Genomic DNA, 14,084 nt, shown 5'->3' with positions numbered 1-14,084 from the left:
TTGTCCAAAAGAGGAGTAAAAATGACTTGCTCCTTGTGTCATCAAGTAGGCCACAACAAAAAATCTTGTCCAACCATGGTAAGTTATTATTCTCTTCTAATTCATCTACAATTAGCTTTAATTATTTAGAGTAATCAATTATTATTAGTGTATTAATAGGCTGGGATGGGACAACTGCCACCAGTGTTTAGCCAACCATCAAGCTCAAGCCATCCACCAGTGTTTAGCCAACCATCAAGCTCAAGCCATCCACCAGTGATTAGCCAACCATCAAGCTCAAGCCAGCCACCACTGTTTAGGCAACCATCAAGCTCAAGACAGCCACCACTTTTTAGCAGATCATCAAGCTCAAGTCAGCCACCAGTATTCAATTATCAAGGAAGTTCTATGTATTTTGATTCTTCAACTGTTAGAAGAGAGCAACAACCTGCTAAAAGCAGAGGCACATGTAGAGACACATGTAGAGGCACATGCAAAGGCACTGGGAGAGGCACGTGTAGAGGCACAGGTAGAGGCACTGGCAGAGGCACAGGCAGAGGCAAAGGCAGAGGCACTGGGAGAGGCACTGGCAGAGGCACTGGTAGAGGCACTGGCAGAGGCATTGACAGAGGTACTGGCAGAGGCATTGGTAAAGGCATTAGTAAAGGCACTGGAGGTGTATCAAGTCAGCAACCTGATCAACCATGGGCTATGGGAGATTCAATATCAACATGAAGACAAAAAAGGACCAAGACTGTAGGATTTGGCATCTATACAAATGCAAGTGGTAGTCAAACCTTTAATGTAAGTGTATACATAATTTTGTCCATTTCTTACTTTACTATATAAAGTCTCATTTTAAGACATTTCTATGCAACCTGGAACTTCAGGAGAAAGAGTTATCACTCCGGGAGTTTACAAGGATGCAACTCCAACAAATATTGATATTGGTTATAAGCCTCGAGGACTCAAGTGGAATGGTGGAGATGCTGTCACAGCTTCACAGTTGCAACGTATCAGTAAGTCAAGAAAAAACAAACGTGGAACATCTAGTTCACCAAGGACTGCCTAATTTCAGCAGAAAAGTCACTTTTTGGATTTGTAATCACAACAAAAACTTGTATTGACTGCTTTAAAATGTATTTTGGTGTCTTTTAAGTACATTAACTTATTTGTGGTACTGTTTTTAATTGGCAGAAGTACTCATTACCCCCCTGAACTTGAAGCTTTTTATACGGTGTACACCTAAACTAAATTCCGTTTTAATTACCCCCCCCCCCCGAACTTGTTTATTCCTCCGTCGCGTACACCTTTTTTGTCCACCTGGCGTAGAAATTGACAACAATCTCTACTAGGTGCGTGAGAAAGTGATTTTTTGCCACATCACAACGCTACAACGATAAAAAAACGTAAAATCTTCATTTTTCTTTAATATTTGGCATATTTTAAACGAAAAATAGGGTAAAATGTAAATGAAAAGTAAAGGAAACAAAGATTAACACTTACTTGGTAAGAATTTCAGACAAATTTGAAATTTAATCGACCAACTTCACGTCTAGAAAAACCCAAATCCAAAAGGAGTTCCGCGAAATCAGCCCTTATTCAAAAATAACTTTTAAACAATGAATTTTAAATTTAAGAAATTTATTTTTCGCAATATTAATTTATCCAGGTGGCTATTATTTATCCAGGTGAAAATCCACATCACCAATTTAGACAGCTGTCGCGCGCGTGTAGTCCCAACAGGAGTAGGTGGACGAAAAAGGTGTACGCGACGGAGGAATAAACAAGTTCGGGGGTAATTAAAACGAAATTTAGTTTAGGTGTACACTGTATAAAAAGCTTCAAGTTTAGGGGGGTAATGAGTACTTCTGCCTTTTTAATTAGTTGCCATGGATTGGTGTGTTTGATTGGAGCTCACTAGAGCAAATTAATGGTATGAATGATCAGTTTTTACCGTGATGATTTATATTGTTCCAGAACTCATTAATCCAATTGATAGTGAAAATGTTTGAGAATAATTATGTTTTACTTCAAGTCATTTGAACACATTAGAAAAAAATGAGACTAACACACAGTTTGTCTTCATTCCTTCAATCAAAATCATTACAATAAGAACACAATTGAAGGCATTTACAATAGAAAAGCCGATCAAAATTGCCCTCATAGAGAACACTACAATCTATCATACATACTTTTATGAAGGAATCTAGTAGAAGACAAATGAACCAACTAAGATCATTTTGTTACATAAATCCAAGTAGCCAATATCACCCCTACGACAATGCATATCATCCATACTTTTCTTGATCGATTCCTCTCCAATTCATATGTTTTGACTCTTTTCAACAAACCCCATATCACCCTCCTAGCTTGAGCCGACATTTCATCATCACACCATCGAAAATATCCACATCCACCTCGTGCCTACAAAATTAAAGAAAAAATTGAATTACAAATAAGATGATTCTTTACTATATTGGACAATAAAAATGAATTACCTTTGAAGTTTTGCAACAAAGGAACCTACGTCCAGGGTTGGATTGCGTCCATGAGGTTTTCATTTCTACAACGACCCCACATTGACATAGCACATTTGTAGTTGAAGAAGAAGAAATCGATGAAGAAGATAACTTCGACATTGGAACTTGATGATTAAGAAGAAATCAATGAAGAAGAGATATATTCTAATGAGCTAACGAGGAGAAATAAAGATGAAGAGAAACAAAAGAGGAGAAATAAGAGAAGAAGGGGATAAATTAGGGTTAAAAGGGGGAAGAAGATCGTTGGTGGGTGGTTGAGGATCCACATCAACGACTTTAAAGCGTCTTCACGCGCTCAAACGACGTGAGATCATGTTTGGTTCCACATCAGCCAACGGTGTTTAAAAGGAACAAATTATGTGTGGTTCAATGATTCAATAGGAAAATGACGTAGTTGAGGTACCTGAGGGGAAAACCCAACAAGTTTAGGGATCTGTTTATGTATTTGGCCTTCAAATAATGATTCTTACAATTTACATAAATGATTCTTATTCTAATTGTACTTTAAGATCAATACTACCTCAAAGTAGGTCCCTTTTATTTGAATTCTACAATCAATGAAATATGTCAAATCAATTATAAAACTAATGATTTTAATGTGGTACCCCCCCCCCCCCCCTTGAATTCTCCTAATTCACCATTTTCCTCCGATTATTATTTAATTATCTTTATTATATTTCTTTATTATCTTACATAAATCATATATGTTTTCATACAAATCATATAGGAGTCCAGTTCTTTCTTACTATTATTGGTATAGTATCAACTACAAATAAAAATTAGTATTATTGGTTAAATTTCAACTACAAATAAAAGTTAAAAAACTACCGTAGTGCTCTTTGGTTATTATAATAGAGGAGTTTTAAAATCTTAATACAAATCATATAAGAGTTCAAAATCATTTTTTTGGTTTATGAATCCTTCTTATTTTCAACTGAAAGAAAAACACGAGAAGCTATCAACATGGGAGAATTCATTGTCAATTATTGATTATGTATATATAATTCATATAATTTTGAAATTTATTAACTAAAAGAAATAAAGAAAGACAAAAATAAAGAATAGTGATAAAGAATGCAAGAAGACCACTTGAACGTTAAGAATTGTGATAATGAATGCAAGAAGACCACTTGAATCAAAATTAGAGTAAGAAGAAAAAGAAAAAAAATCTTTACTTATTTATATGAGGTAGGAACTCTTAATATTTAGTATTTTAAAGCACAAAATTGTATAACCAACAAAAAGTATATTTAAACCTAAAAAAGGACTCCTAAAACTGAGAAAAGAAAGAAACATAAAGGACTCCTAGACCAATTTTTTTATAACAAAAATAATAATAATAGTCCTAACCTAAAATTACTCCTAAATCTGTATAAGGATAGTGAAGGAGTTCTTTACTCCAAAGAACACGTATTAAATAATAATATTTTTAAGATCAAAGTTAGAATTTTATTCAATTTTAAGATACCAAATATTAGGAGTTCTTAACTATTGCAAATAAGTAAAAATTTACAATAGTTATAACTTTAGTTAATTTCAAAATTTTAAATATTAGAATAATTATTAAAAGACAATTTTTTTGAGGAAAGTGGTGAAAAGACGGTTGTGTCTAAAGCGAAGTCTTTAAATGAAGGGTAAAAAGTTCAAACAACATTTCTAAGGACCTTCATGCATTTAATTTAGTGTGTGTATAAATATAAGACTAAATTGAGTGTTTTTGGGATATTAAATACTTAATATTCAAGTGAGGGAGTATCCAAATTCCATTGAACTTCAAACTCACTCAACGACTGCATATCACACCTGAGTTCTTTAAGAAGAAGAAGAACAAGAATAGAAAATTCATAGTTTAAAAATGTGAGGAAACCCCTTTATATATAGCCAACGGGTAGTATGAATGTCACGACTCAAAAATGGACATGATGACACTTATCTTATCCTACCAAGACAAGTCAACCTAATCCCAACATAAAAGATAAATACGGAAGTAAAACATGATTAAAGACTATCATAAACTCAATAATGTGGAAACCATAACATAACTTGAAAATAAGCTCAGAGTTTGGTTGTCACGTGCACAAGCCTCTAAGTATTACAACATATTCAAAAAGTATAAGTCTGAATGTTTTTGTCTAGAATAGAACAAGAACATAATAAAAGAGTAAAAGGAAACTATCGAGATGAAAAGAAGCTACCTCATGACTCTCCATGATAAGTCTCGGACGTAGAAAAGAAGAAGGAGAATCACGTTGATTCGGGCTCGTAACCGACCTAAGTGTAGAAGAAAGGAAATGAGTACCAAATAACACTGTACTCACCAAACAAACCACTAACTTGAGGTAAAACAATATAGAAAATATGTATTCTCAATACTCGAACTGAACCTCCACAACTACAACCTACACAGAATCAACCTAATCTAACAGTTTGTACATTTACAACACATAACACATATAATAACACTTCAACGTATACATATAATCTACACATATATTCATAGTAATCAACTACAAGTTCCATAACAAGCACTCACAAGATTCACATATGATAATGTCGTGCAATGCAATGTCAAGTACAATGATGCATGTATGTCCTACAATACATATCAGGTACGACTAAGGACGGAACCCATGGGGACACATAATGTCCATTTATCCGCCGAAATCATCTCCCTTCGGCGTATTCATCAATCCCCAGAAATCATTTTCCATCGATATCGCAAAAACTATTTCTCAATGACATCACCAGAATCATTTTCCATCAGCATAATTATCACAATAAGTCTCATGATATTTTAGAACGAATGCACATACTTATGTTCACACAATTCATGAGAATATGATGAATTTCATATCAATACACAATCCATATCAACACAATCATTATACATCATCAATAATAAATCAGTATAATCTTTCAAGTCATCAACAACAAATCACACATCAGTATATCATCAAGTTGTCTTTTCTATTTCTCGTTTTTATCATTTAAGATACTCAATAAGAACATATAATCACAATTATCAATCTTTCGCTACATTTCACTACTCCCTAACACATACAATAAGGAAATACGAGCTTTTATATACTTACAAAAAGTCAAGAAGTCTAATTGCCTCAAGAAATCAACCAATCACTCAGAAACTTGAGCTTTCCCTTTTCGTTGGGCCGCAAAATCAACACAAGCTAATCAAATAAGTAATCAGAATAAGAATTCAGAGCTAACAACAGCCATATAAAATATTATGGAAAATAGGATCAAATTGACCCAAAAATCCATTTCTGTAAATAAGCTTTAAATATGAAATTTTGTACAAAAATCTAGTACCCAGAGAATTTGGAAGTCACCAGTGAAAATTATTTAACGATGGAGTTAAAATCACGCATAAATCACTAGCTTATAAAAAATATTAGTCTTTTCAAAACCCTTCAATGTTTGGAATCAAAACCCAAGTTTAAACAGTAAAATCATGAAGTAATTAGTGGATAAAAGAGGTGGGAAATTAGAAATCGTTACCCAAATAAAGAATCTCGAAAATACACTTTGGAATTGCCTCAACAAGGCTCCGAAAGTTCAAAAATGGAGAAAATAGGGGAAGAACCTCGATTTTGGAAACATTCTGCCCAGGCCTCAATTACTCTTCATCACGATTGCGGTCCCCACATCTCGTGATCGTGATGAGTAACACAGGTCAACTCATTAATTGACCATCAAGATGGCAATGCAGGGCCACATGATAACGATGATCAGACCCCAATAACTATGTGGTTGCGACGCCCCACCACACAATCGTGATGCACAGGGAATTAAACATCATACGATCGCGATGAAAAACTGAACAAACTCCAGAATCAACAAAACAACATGTCACACAATGCACAAAAAATCATGAATGGACTCTCAGGATTCGTTCGAAACCCCGAGTACACAACTAAACTCAACGTTTCAAACTAAATAGAACCATTGAATTACAAATTCGAGGTCTCCTTGACCCAAAACCCATGAAAGTGGCAATAAACTAACATTAGGCTCAAAATACCAAATAGCCCTCAAAACCTCAAAATATTCAACCAAAACCTCTTCTAGATCGAAAATCATCCCATAAACCAACAGAATCGTCGAAAATCCAATATAAGCATCTGAACTCTGAATATTGACCAATGTCAACTCAAGGTCTAAATTCACTGAAACTTCCAACTCAAGGCCACAATTCCATGAAACAACGCCTAAACAGATGACAACAACACTCCTAGACTTAATTCCACATTCCAAAGCTGATGGTTTTAATAAAATTCCATTATAAGACTCAAAATTGTAATTGTTACCTAAAATCTATTTTAACAACTTTAAACCTTTCAAATATTGGAACTTCTAAGAACTACAACTTTTCAATCAAATTTCAAAATCAACTTAAAAAACTGATCGAAAATTGCTCGGGGCAACTATCCAGAGGGTTAAAACAATTATTTTTTGGAAATTTCCAAAAATTACCTTTTGGGTCATTACATTATCCACCACTAAAAACTATATTCATCCTAGAACATAAAATAAATGGAAGTACATGAAGCTTAAAAACTGAGGATATCTGGCACGCATGTCGGGATCTATCTCCCTAGTCACCTCTCCAACTGAACGGTTCTTCCACTACACCTTTACTGAAGCAATCCCTTTTTTCCTGAGCTTTTGAACCTACCTATCCAAGATAGCTATAAGCTTCTCCACAAATGACAAATCTGGATCCAACACCACTGAATCGAGTGAAATCACATAGGACTAATTTGACACATACTTTTAAAGCATATAGACATGTAAAAAATGGGTGGACAACTGACAAGCTAAGTGGCAAGGCCAACTTATAGGATACCTCTCCAATCCACCCAAAAAATCTCAAAAGGGGGAGATGGATTCCTTCGATATCAACAACGATTATGTGTTCTAAATGTTGATGAGTTGAGAAATCAAATTTCGATAGAAGCTCACAGTTTTCAGTATTCTATTCACCCGGGAGCCACCAAGATGTATCGTGATTTGTGGAAAGTCTATTGGTGGAATGGGATGAAGAAGGATATTTCAGAATTTGTGGCTAAGTGTCTGAACTATTAACAAGTGAAAGTTAAGCATCATAAAGTGGGTGGTTTGGCTCAAAACATTAGTATCACTACATGAAAGTCGGAATATTTGAATATGGACTTCATTACGAGTTTATCCAGCACTCGTCAACATTTTTAATCTAGGTTATTGTGGACCAAATGACAAAATTGGCTCACGTTTTGTCACGCCCCAAGCCTACAACCCGGACGTGGCTGGCACTCGAGAACCATTGATGGACCCAAGCGAACCGTTGGCCTGGCTTACTTACTCAACGAAAGACTTAGACACAAGAAATAGTCTAAAAAGGGACTTGTGAAATAACTTAGAATGTCTTTAAATAAACATTCAAACTTAGCCACAATGGCAATCTCAAGTCTCAAAAACATAAGCAAATAATAAAGTAGTGACAAATGAATTTAACTAACTGACTGTCTTTCTATGAAGTCTCTAAACAACTGAGATGGATGTCGGGACAGGCCCACGACATCCTTATGAACTAATAATAAAACCAAAAACAATAAAAGGGACCCTCCGGAAGCAATGAGGCTCACCACATGACTCTGAGTGCTCAAACTTGATAAACGAGGCGCTGGATGCTGATCCTGGTTACTTGCGTCTGCATTATAATAATATGCATGCCAATTGGAGCCAGTACATTGAATGTACGAGTATGCGAGTTGGAAAGCTAAACAATACATAGGCTTGAAAAGATTCGGAAAGAAATACTTACCTTGGCTCTTCTCAACTCATAATAAAACAATAAGACACATGCAATATATGAAAAACTTTATAAAACAGTAAAAGCAACTTAGTTCGTTAAAGAAAATACAATAGCAAACTCAACTTTACTCATATAACAAAGTAATATAGTTTCTGTGGGAGATTCTCTAACCGACAACCACCACTATGAGCCTAAGTGGTGATACATCGTCTTGCCCACGCTGCCAGAACTGTCCTATACTTTGCCGTCATATAGAACGCTTAACTTAGTGGATCCACTAGTCTATACTAAAATCATCTTAAGGAGTCATCTAAAAAGTATGATCATTTACTACCCATGATGGCTATATGGTTTATGAAGACTTGAGTTAATATGAACTCTCATCCCCATATCGGTGTTCAATACTACTCCCAAAATATACTTAGCTCATATGTTTTTTAAAACAAACTTCTTTCTTTGGTTTGAGATAATTACTCAAAACTTAGCTTAAAAGCTCTTTTAGAATCGATGTTTCCTTTGCTTGCTCAAATATGAAAACATTTATAAACTCTTTGGGAATACTTAGTTCCCTTATAGCTTTTTGAGAAATGAACTCAACTCTTTACTCTTTTCTTAACTTGAAACTTAAGTCTAAAAACAAATTTAAAACATTCGTTAAAGACTTTTGAAAACTTTATAAACTTTGCTTTGACTCTTAACTTCTCTTGACTTTGATCCTAACTTTTCTTGAATTGGACTATGGATTCAAGGTTCATGATCTCATGTTTATGGATGATTTCATGATATTTAGATGTACCTTAGAGTGTTGGAATTAACTAAGAAACATAAGTACATTGCTAAAGAACAAGTACTAAAAGGTGGGGAACGAATGGGGAGAACTGGCGTCCTTGGCGCAGGGCGCCAGCCCTCAAACATCAGAGAACATGTTGGGGCGTTCTGGCTGGCGCGTCACCCCAAGGGGTAAACTTCAGAGACCCTTTTGGGGCGCGCTAGCTTGCGCGACACCCCACTCCCTTCCCCAGGTGTTTGAAGACTTTTCTTGCTCGTTTTTCACCTCTAAACCTTCTAAACTTCAATGGTTCTTTCCCCAAACACTTAAAATCATTTATACCCTCAATATTTGATAGATTTAAACTGATATTACACCCAAAAATATGAATTAAATCGCAAGAACCATCAACAACACAACCCACAAGAAATTCAAACGAAACTTCAACAATGTTCATCAGGAACTCAATTTCTAAGCTTTCAAAGACTTAAATTTGCTGAATTGAATCATGGTTGGTGCGTGGGTGAACTAACTCAATGCTATGGAATCTCACATACCTTTTAGGGATCATGCCCGATGAAATCCACAAGCTATCCTTGACGAAATCAACGAATCTTGAACGTTCTTCTCCTTTTTCCTCTTTTCTCCTCTTCTCCAAGCCCTAGTGTGAGATTCACTTTTCTAAAACAGACTAAAATCTGAATTTACCCCAATTAAACTCCTAAAAACGAATTAGAATAATTAGGTAAGGAAAAGATTAAATTATCCTTCCAAAATCCGGATTAGACTTTCCGTAATCTAACAGCCCAACTTCCAAAAGGCATAACTTACTCATACGAACTCAGAATCGCGCAAACTCGGCGGCGTTGGAAAGATCATTCCAAAAACTTCTTGAAGTACACCTAACTCATCCTGAGCTAGGATTTATGGCCATTTGAAGTTGTCCAAAACTCAACTTTTCCTAACTTAAACAAATTTTTCCAGATTTTTATTCTTTCCAAAAATGACTATTTCCAATTATTATATTTTTCCTAGTTATTTCAAATTGCGAGATGTTACAATATCTCCCCCTTGAGAATATTCGTCTTCGAATGACATTACTCTTACTAGGCTAAGGATGTAATATCAAGTTCAAACACCCAACAAGCAATTGCAAACAAATAACATGCGCACTCATAATTTAAAGAGTACTAAGAAAAGAATTAGTACCTTGGTCTGCATTTTCTCCGGACTCAAAGAGATGTGTATATCTCTTCTTTATATCCTGTTCAGCTTCACAAGTAGCTTCTTCAACAAATTGGTTCCTCCAAAGGACTTTGACTGATGCTACCTCTTTTGTTCTTAACTTGCGAACTTGGTGATCTAGAATCTAAACATGAATCTCCTCATAAAATAATCTATCCTTGATCCCAATATTTTTAGTTGGTATGATCAATGAAGGATCGCCCATGCCAACATGGAGATGTGAAACACCGGATGAACCGCGGTTAACTCTTGTGGTAGCTCCTATTCATAAGCTACATTGTCAATCCTCTTGGATATTCGATAAGGCCCAATATATCGGGGACTAAGTTTCCCCTTCTTACCAAACCTCATAACACCCTTCATAGGTGAGACTTTTAGATATACTCAATCATCTACTTCAAACTCTAACTCCCTTCTCCTAACATCAGTGTAGGATTTCTAATGACTCTGTGCAGTTTCCAACCTCTCTTGAATCACTTTCACCTTCTCCATAGCTTGATGAACTAAATCTGGTCCTATCAACCCTACTTCACCAACTTCAAACCATCCAATAGGAGATCTGCATCTTCTCCCATAAAGAGCTTCATATGGGGTCATCTGGATGCTAGAATGGTAACTATTATTGTATGTAATTTCAATAAGGGATAAATGATCATCACAATTACCTTTGAAATCAATCACACAGGCCCTCAACATATCCTCTAAGGTCTGAATAGTGCGCTCTGCTTGACCATCTGTCTGAGGATGAAAAGCAGTACTCAAGTTCACCTTTGAACCCAAGCCTTTCTGGAATGACTTCCAAAACTGTGCAGTAAATTGAGCACCTCTGTCTGAAATAATGGAGACCAGAACCCCATGAAGTCTCACCACCTCTTGAAGATACAACTTAGCATAATCTTTTGCTGAATGAGTAGTCTTTACCGATAAAAAATAGGCAGATTTTGTCATTCTATCAACAATCACCCAAATAGAATCATGCTACCTGCGAGACCTTGGTAAACCTGTGATGAAGTCCATATTAATCATCTCCCACTTCCATTCCAAAATTTTGATATTCTGAGCCAAACCACCGGGCCGTTGGTGCTCTACTTTAACTTGTTGGCAATTGGGCACTCAGCAACAAATTCTGCAATGCCCTTCTTCATACTGTTCCACCAATATACCTCTTTCAAATCATGATACATCTTTGTGGAACCCGAATGAATGGAATATCTGGAGAAATGAGCCTCCTCCATGATCCTCTCTTGGAGTCCATCCACCATTGGTACACACAATCTACCTTGATATCTCAGTACGCCATCTCTCCCTGGTTCAAAAGCTAATACTTTTTGCTTATGAGCATTTGCCTTCAATTCAAGCAAAATAAGGTCTTGGTCTTGCTTGCCTTTTACTTCTGACACTAATGATGATTCAGCCCCATTCATTACCACTACTCCTCCTTCTGTGAAATCCATAAGTCTGACTCCCAAGCGTGCAAGTTTGCACATCTTTTTCTAACTCTCTCTTTTGTTCCTCAACATGGGCAATACTACCCATAGACAACCTGCTTAAGGCATCAGCAACAACATTAGCCATACCTGGGTGGTAAATAATACTCATGTCATAATGTTTGAGTAATTCTAAGCACCTCATCTGTCTGAGATTAAACTCTTTTTGAGTGAACACATATTGAAGACTCTTGTGATTAGTGAACACATCAACATGAACACCATACAAATAATGATGCCATATCTTCAAAGCAAATACTATGGTAGCCAACTCTAAGTCATGGGTTGGGTAATTCTTCTCGTGAACTTTCACCTGTCTGGAGGCATAAGCTATAACCTTGCCATTCTACATCAATAGACAACCCAAACCAACTCTAGATGTATCACAATACACCACAAAGCCTTATGTACCTTTTGGTAAGGTCAATATTGGGTAGTAGTTAACCTCTTTTTCAATTCCTGAAAGCTTTTCTCACAAGCTTCAGACCATTGAAACTTAACTGTGTTCTGAGTCAATTTGGTCAAAGGAGACGAAATAGATGAGAAACCTTCTACAAACCTTCTATAATAGCCAGCCAAACCTAAGAAACTCCTAATATCAGTTGGAGATGTGGGTCTAGGCCAATTCTGTACTGCCACAATTTTCTGAGTATCAACTTTAATTCCATCACCGGAAACTATATGGCCCAAGAATGCCACAGACTCATGCTAAAACTCACATTTCGAGAACTTAGCATACAACTCCTTATCATTCAAAGTCTGAAGAACTATTCTGAGATGACTAGCATGATCTTCTTCATTCCTTGAATAGATTAGTATGTCATCAATGAAGACAATGACAAACATATCTAAATAAGGTTTGAAAACTTTATTCATAAGGTCCATGAACGCTGCAGTTGCATTAGTTAAATAGAATGACATGGCCATAAACTCATAATGACCATAACGGGTCCTAAATTTTGTCTTGGGAATATCACATTCCCTTACTTTGAACTGATGGTAGCCAGACCTGAGGTCTATTTTAAAAAAAAAAAGAAGCACCCTGAAGTTGATCGAAAAGATCATCAATTCTCGGAAGAGGATACTTGTTCTTGATGGTAACCTTGTTCAATTGGCGGTAATCTATACACATAAGGGAACCATTTTTCTTTCTCACAAATAAGACCGGAACGCCCCAAGGTGAGACACTTGGTCGAATAAACCCTTTCTCTAAAAGGTCTTTCAACTGATCTTTTAACTCTTTCAACTCTGTTGGTGCCATCCTATATGGAGGAATAGAGATAGGACGGGTATCTAGAAGAACATCTATACCGAAGTCTCTCTCTCTCAGGAGGGACTCCGGGTAGATCATCTGGAAAGACTTTTGGAAACTCTTTTACTATAGGAACTAATTGGATAAGATGTATCTCAACACTAGAGTCATTAACTCGGACTAAGTGATAGACACACCCCTTAGAAACCAACTTCCTTGCCTTAAGGTACGAAATGAAATGGCCCTTAGGCGCTGCTGAACTACTTTTTCACTCTAAGACTGGCTCATTTGGAAACTGGAACTTGACAACTCGAGTTCTGCAATCAACTATGGCATAACAAACATGAAGCCAGTCCATACCAAGAATGACATCAAAATCTACCATGTCTAACTCAATTAAATCAGCCATGGTACTCTTTGATTGACGAAAATGGGACAATCACGATAGACTCTCTCCGCTAGAATAAACTCACCAACAAATGTAGAAACACTGAATGGTTCACTAAGTTTCTCAGGAGTAATATCAAAATTCATAGCGACATATGGAGTTACAAAAGATAAACTCGTCCTGGATCTAGCAAAGCATAAACAGTAAAGTCAAAGACTTGAATCATACCAATGACAACATTTGGAGAATTCTTTGGCTCTTGGCGATTAGTGATCGCATAAAGGCAGTTTGATTCTCCACGGTACCTGAAGTAGCTCCTCTAGGTGCAGCCCTGTCTGGTGGAGCAACTGATGAAGATTGGGCCTTATTGCCCTGATTTCCACTACCTTGCAAGTTCTTTGGGCACTCTTTCATGAAGTGACTCTCTTTTCCACATTTGAAACAACCTGTATGGCCATCACGACACTTACCTGGGTGGATTCTACCATACCTAGCACATGCAGGAGCCCAGTTGCCTCCTTGTGCCACACTACCCTGAGACTGTGCAGGTCTAGCTCTGAAGTTCTGCGAGTTCTGGCCATTATACTCGCATTTGTTTTTGGGTGTAGG

At 36.5% G+C, this 14,084-nt stretch overlaps 1 long non-coding RNA gene and 1 pseudogene across 1 annotated transcript; one reads left to right on the top strand and one right to left on the bottom strand.

Annotated features, from left to right (window-relative positions):
- The first annotated feature begins 266 nt into the window (after window positions 1–266).
- Window positions 267–1,051, top strand: LOC125869085 (uncharacterized; annotated as a pseudogene).
- Window positions 1,052–2,044: 993 nt separating this feature from the next.
- Window positions 2,045–2,537, bottom strand: LOC125869090 (uncharacterized). The gene is made up of 2 exons (XR_007446772.1): window positions 2,481–2,537; window positions 2,045–2,406 (listed from the first exon to the last, which is right to left on the bottom strand). It is a non-coding gene; the product is annotated as an uncharacterized LOC125869090 (long non-coding RNA).
- Between the last annotated feature and the right edge of the window lie 11,547 nt (window positions 2,538–14,084).

The sequence above is a fragment of the Solanum stenotomum genome, chromosome 6 (assembly GCF_019186545.1).
Source record: "Solanum stenotomum isolate F172 chromosome 6, ASM1918654v1, whole genome shotgun sequence".
Lineage (NCBI taxonomy): Eukaryota > Viridiplantae > Streptophyta > Magnoliopsida > Solanales > Solanaceae > Solanum > Solanum stenotomum.
Note: the sequence above shows the minus strand (reverse complement) of the source record. Positions and strands in the feature narration are given on the sequence as shown.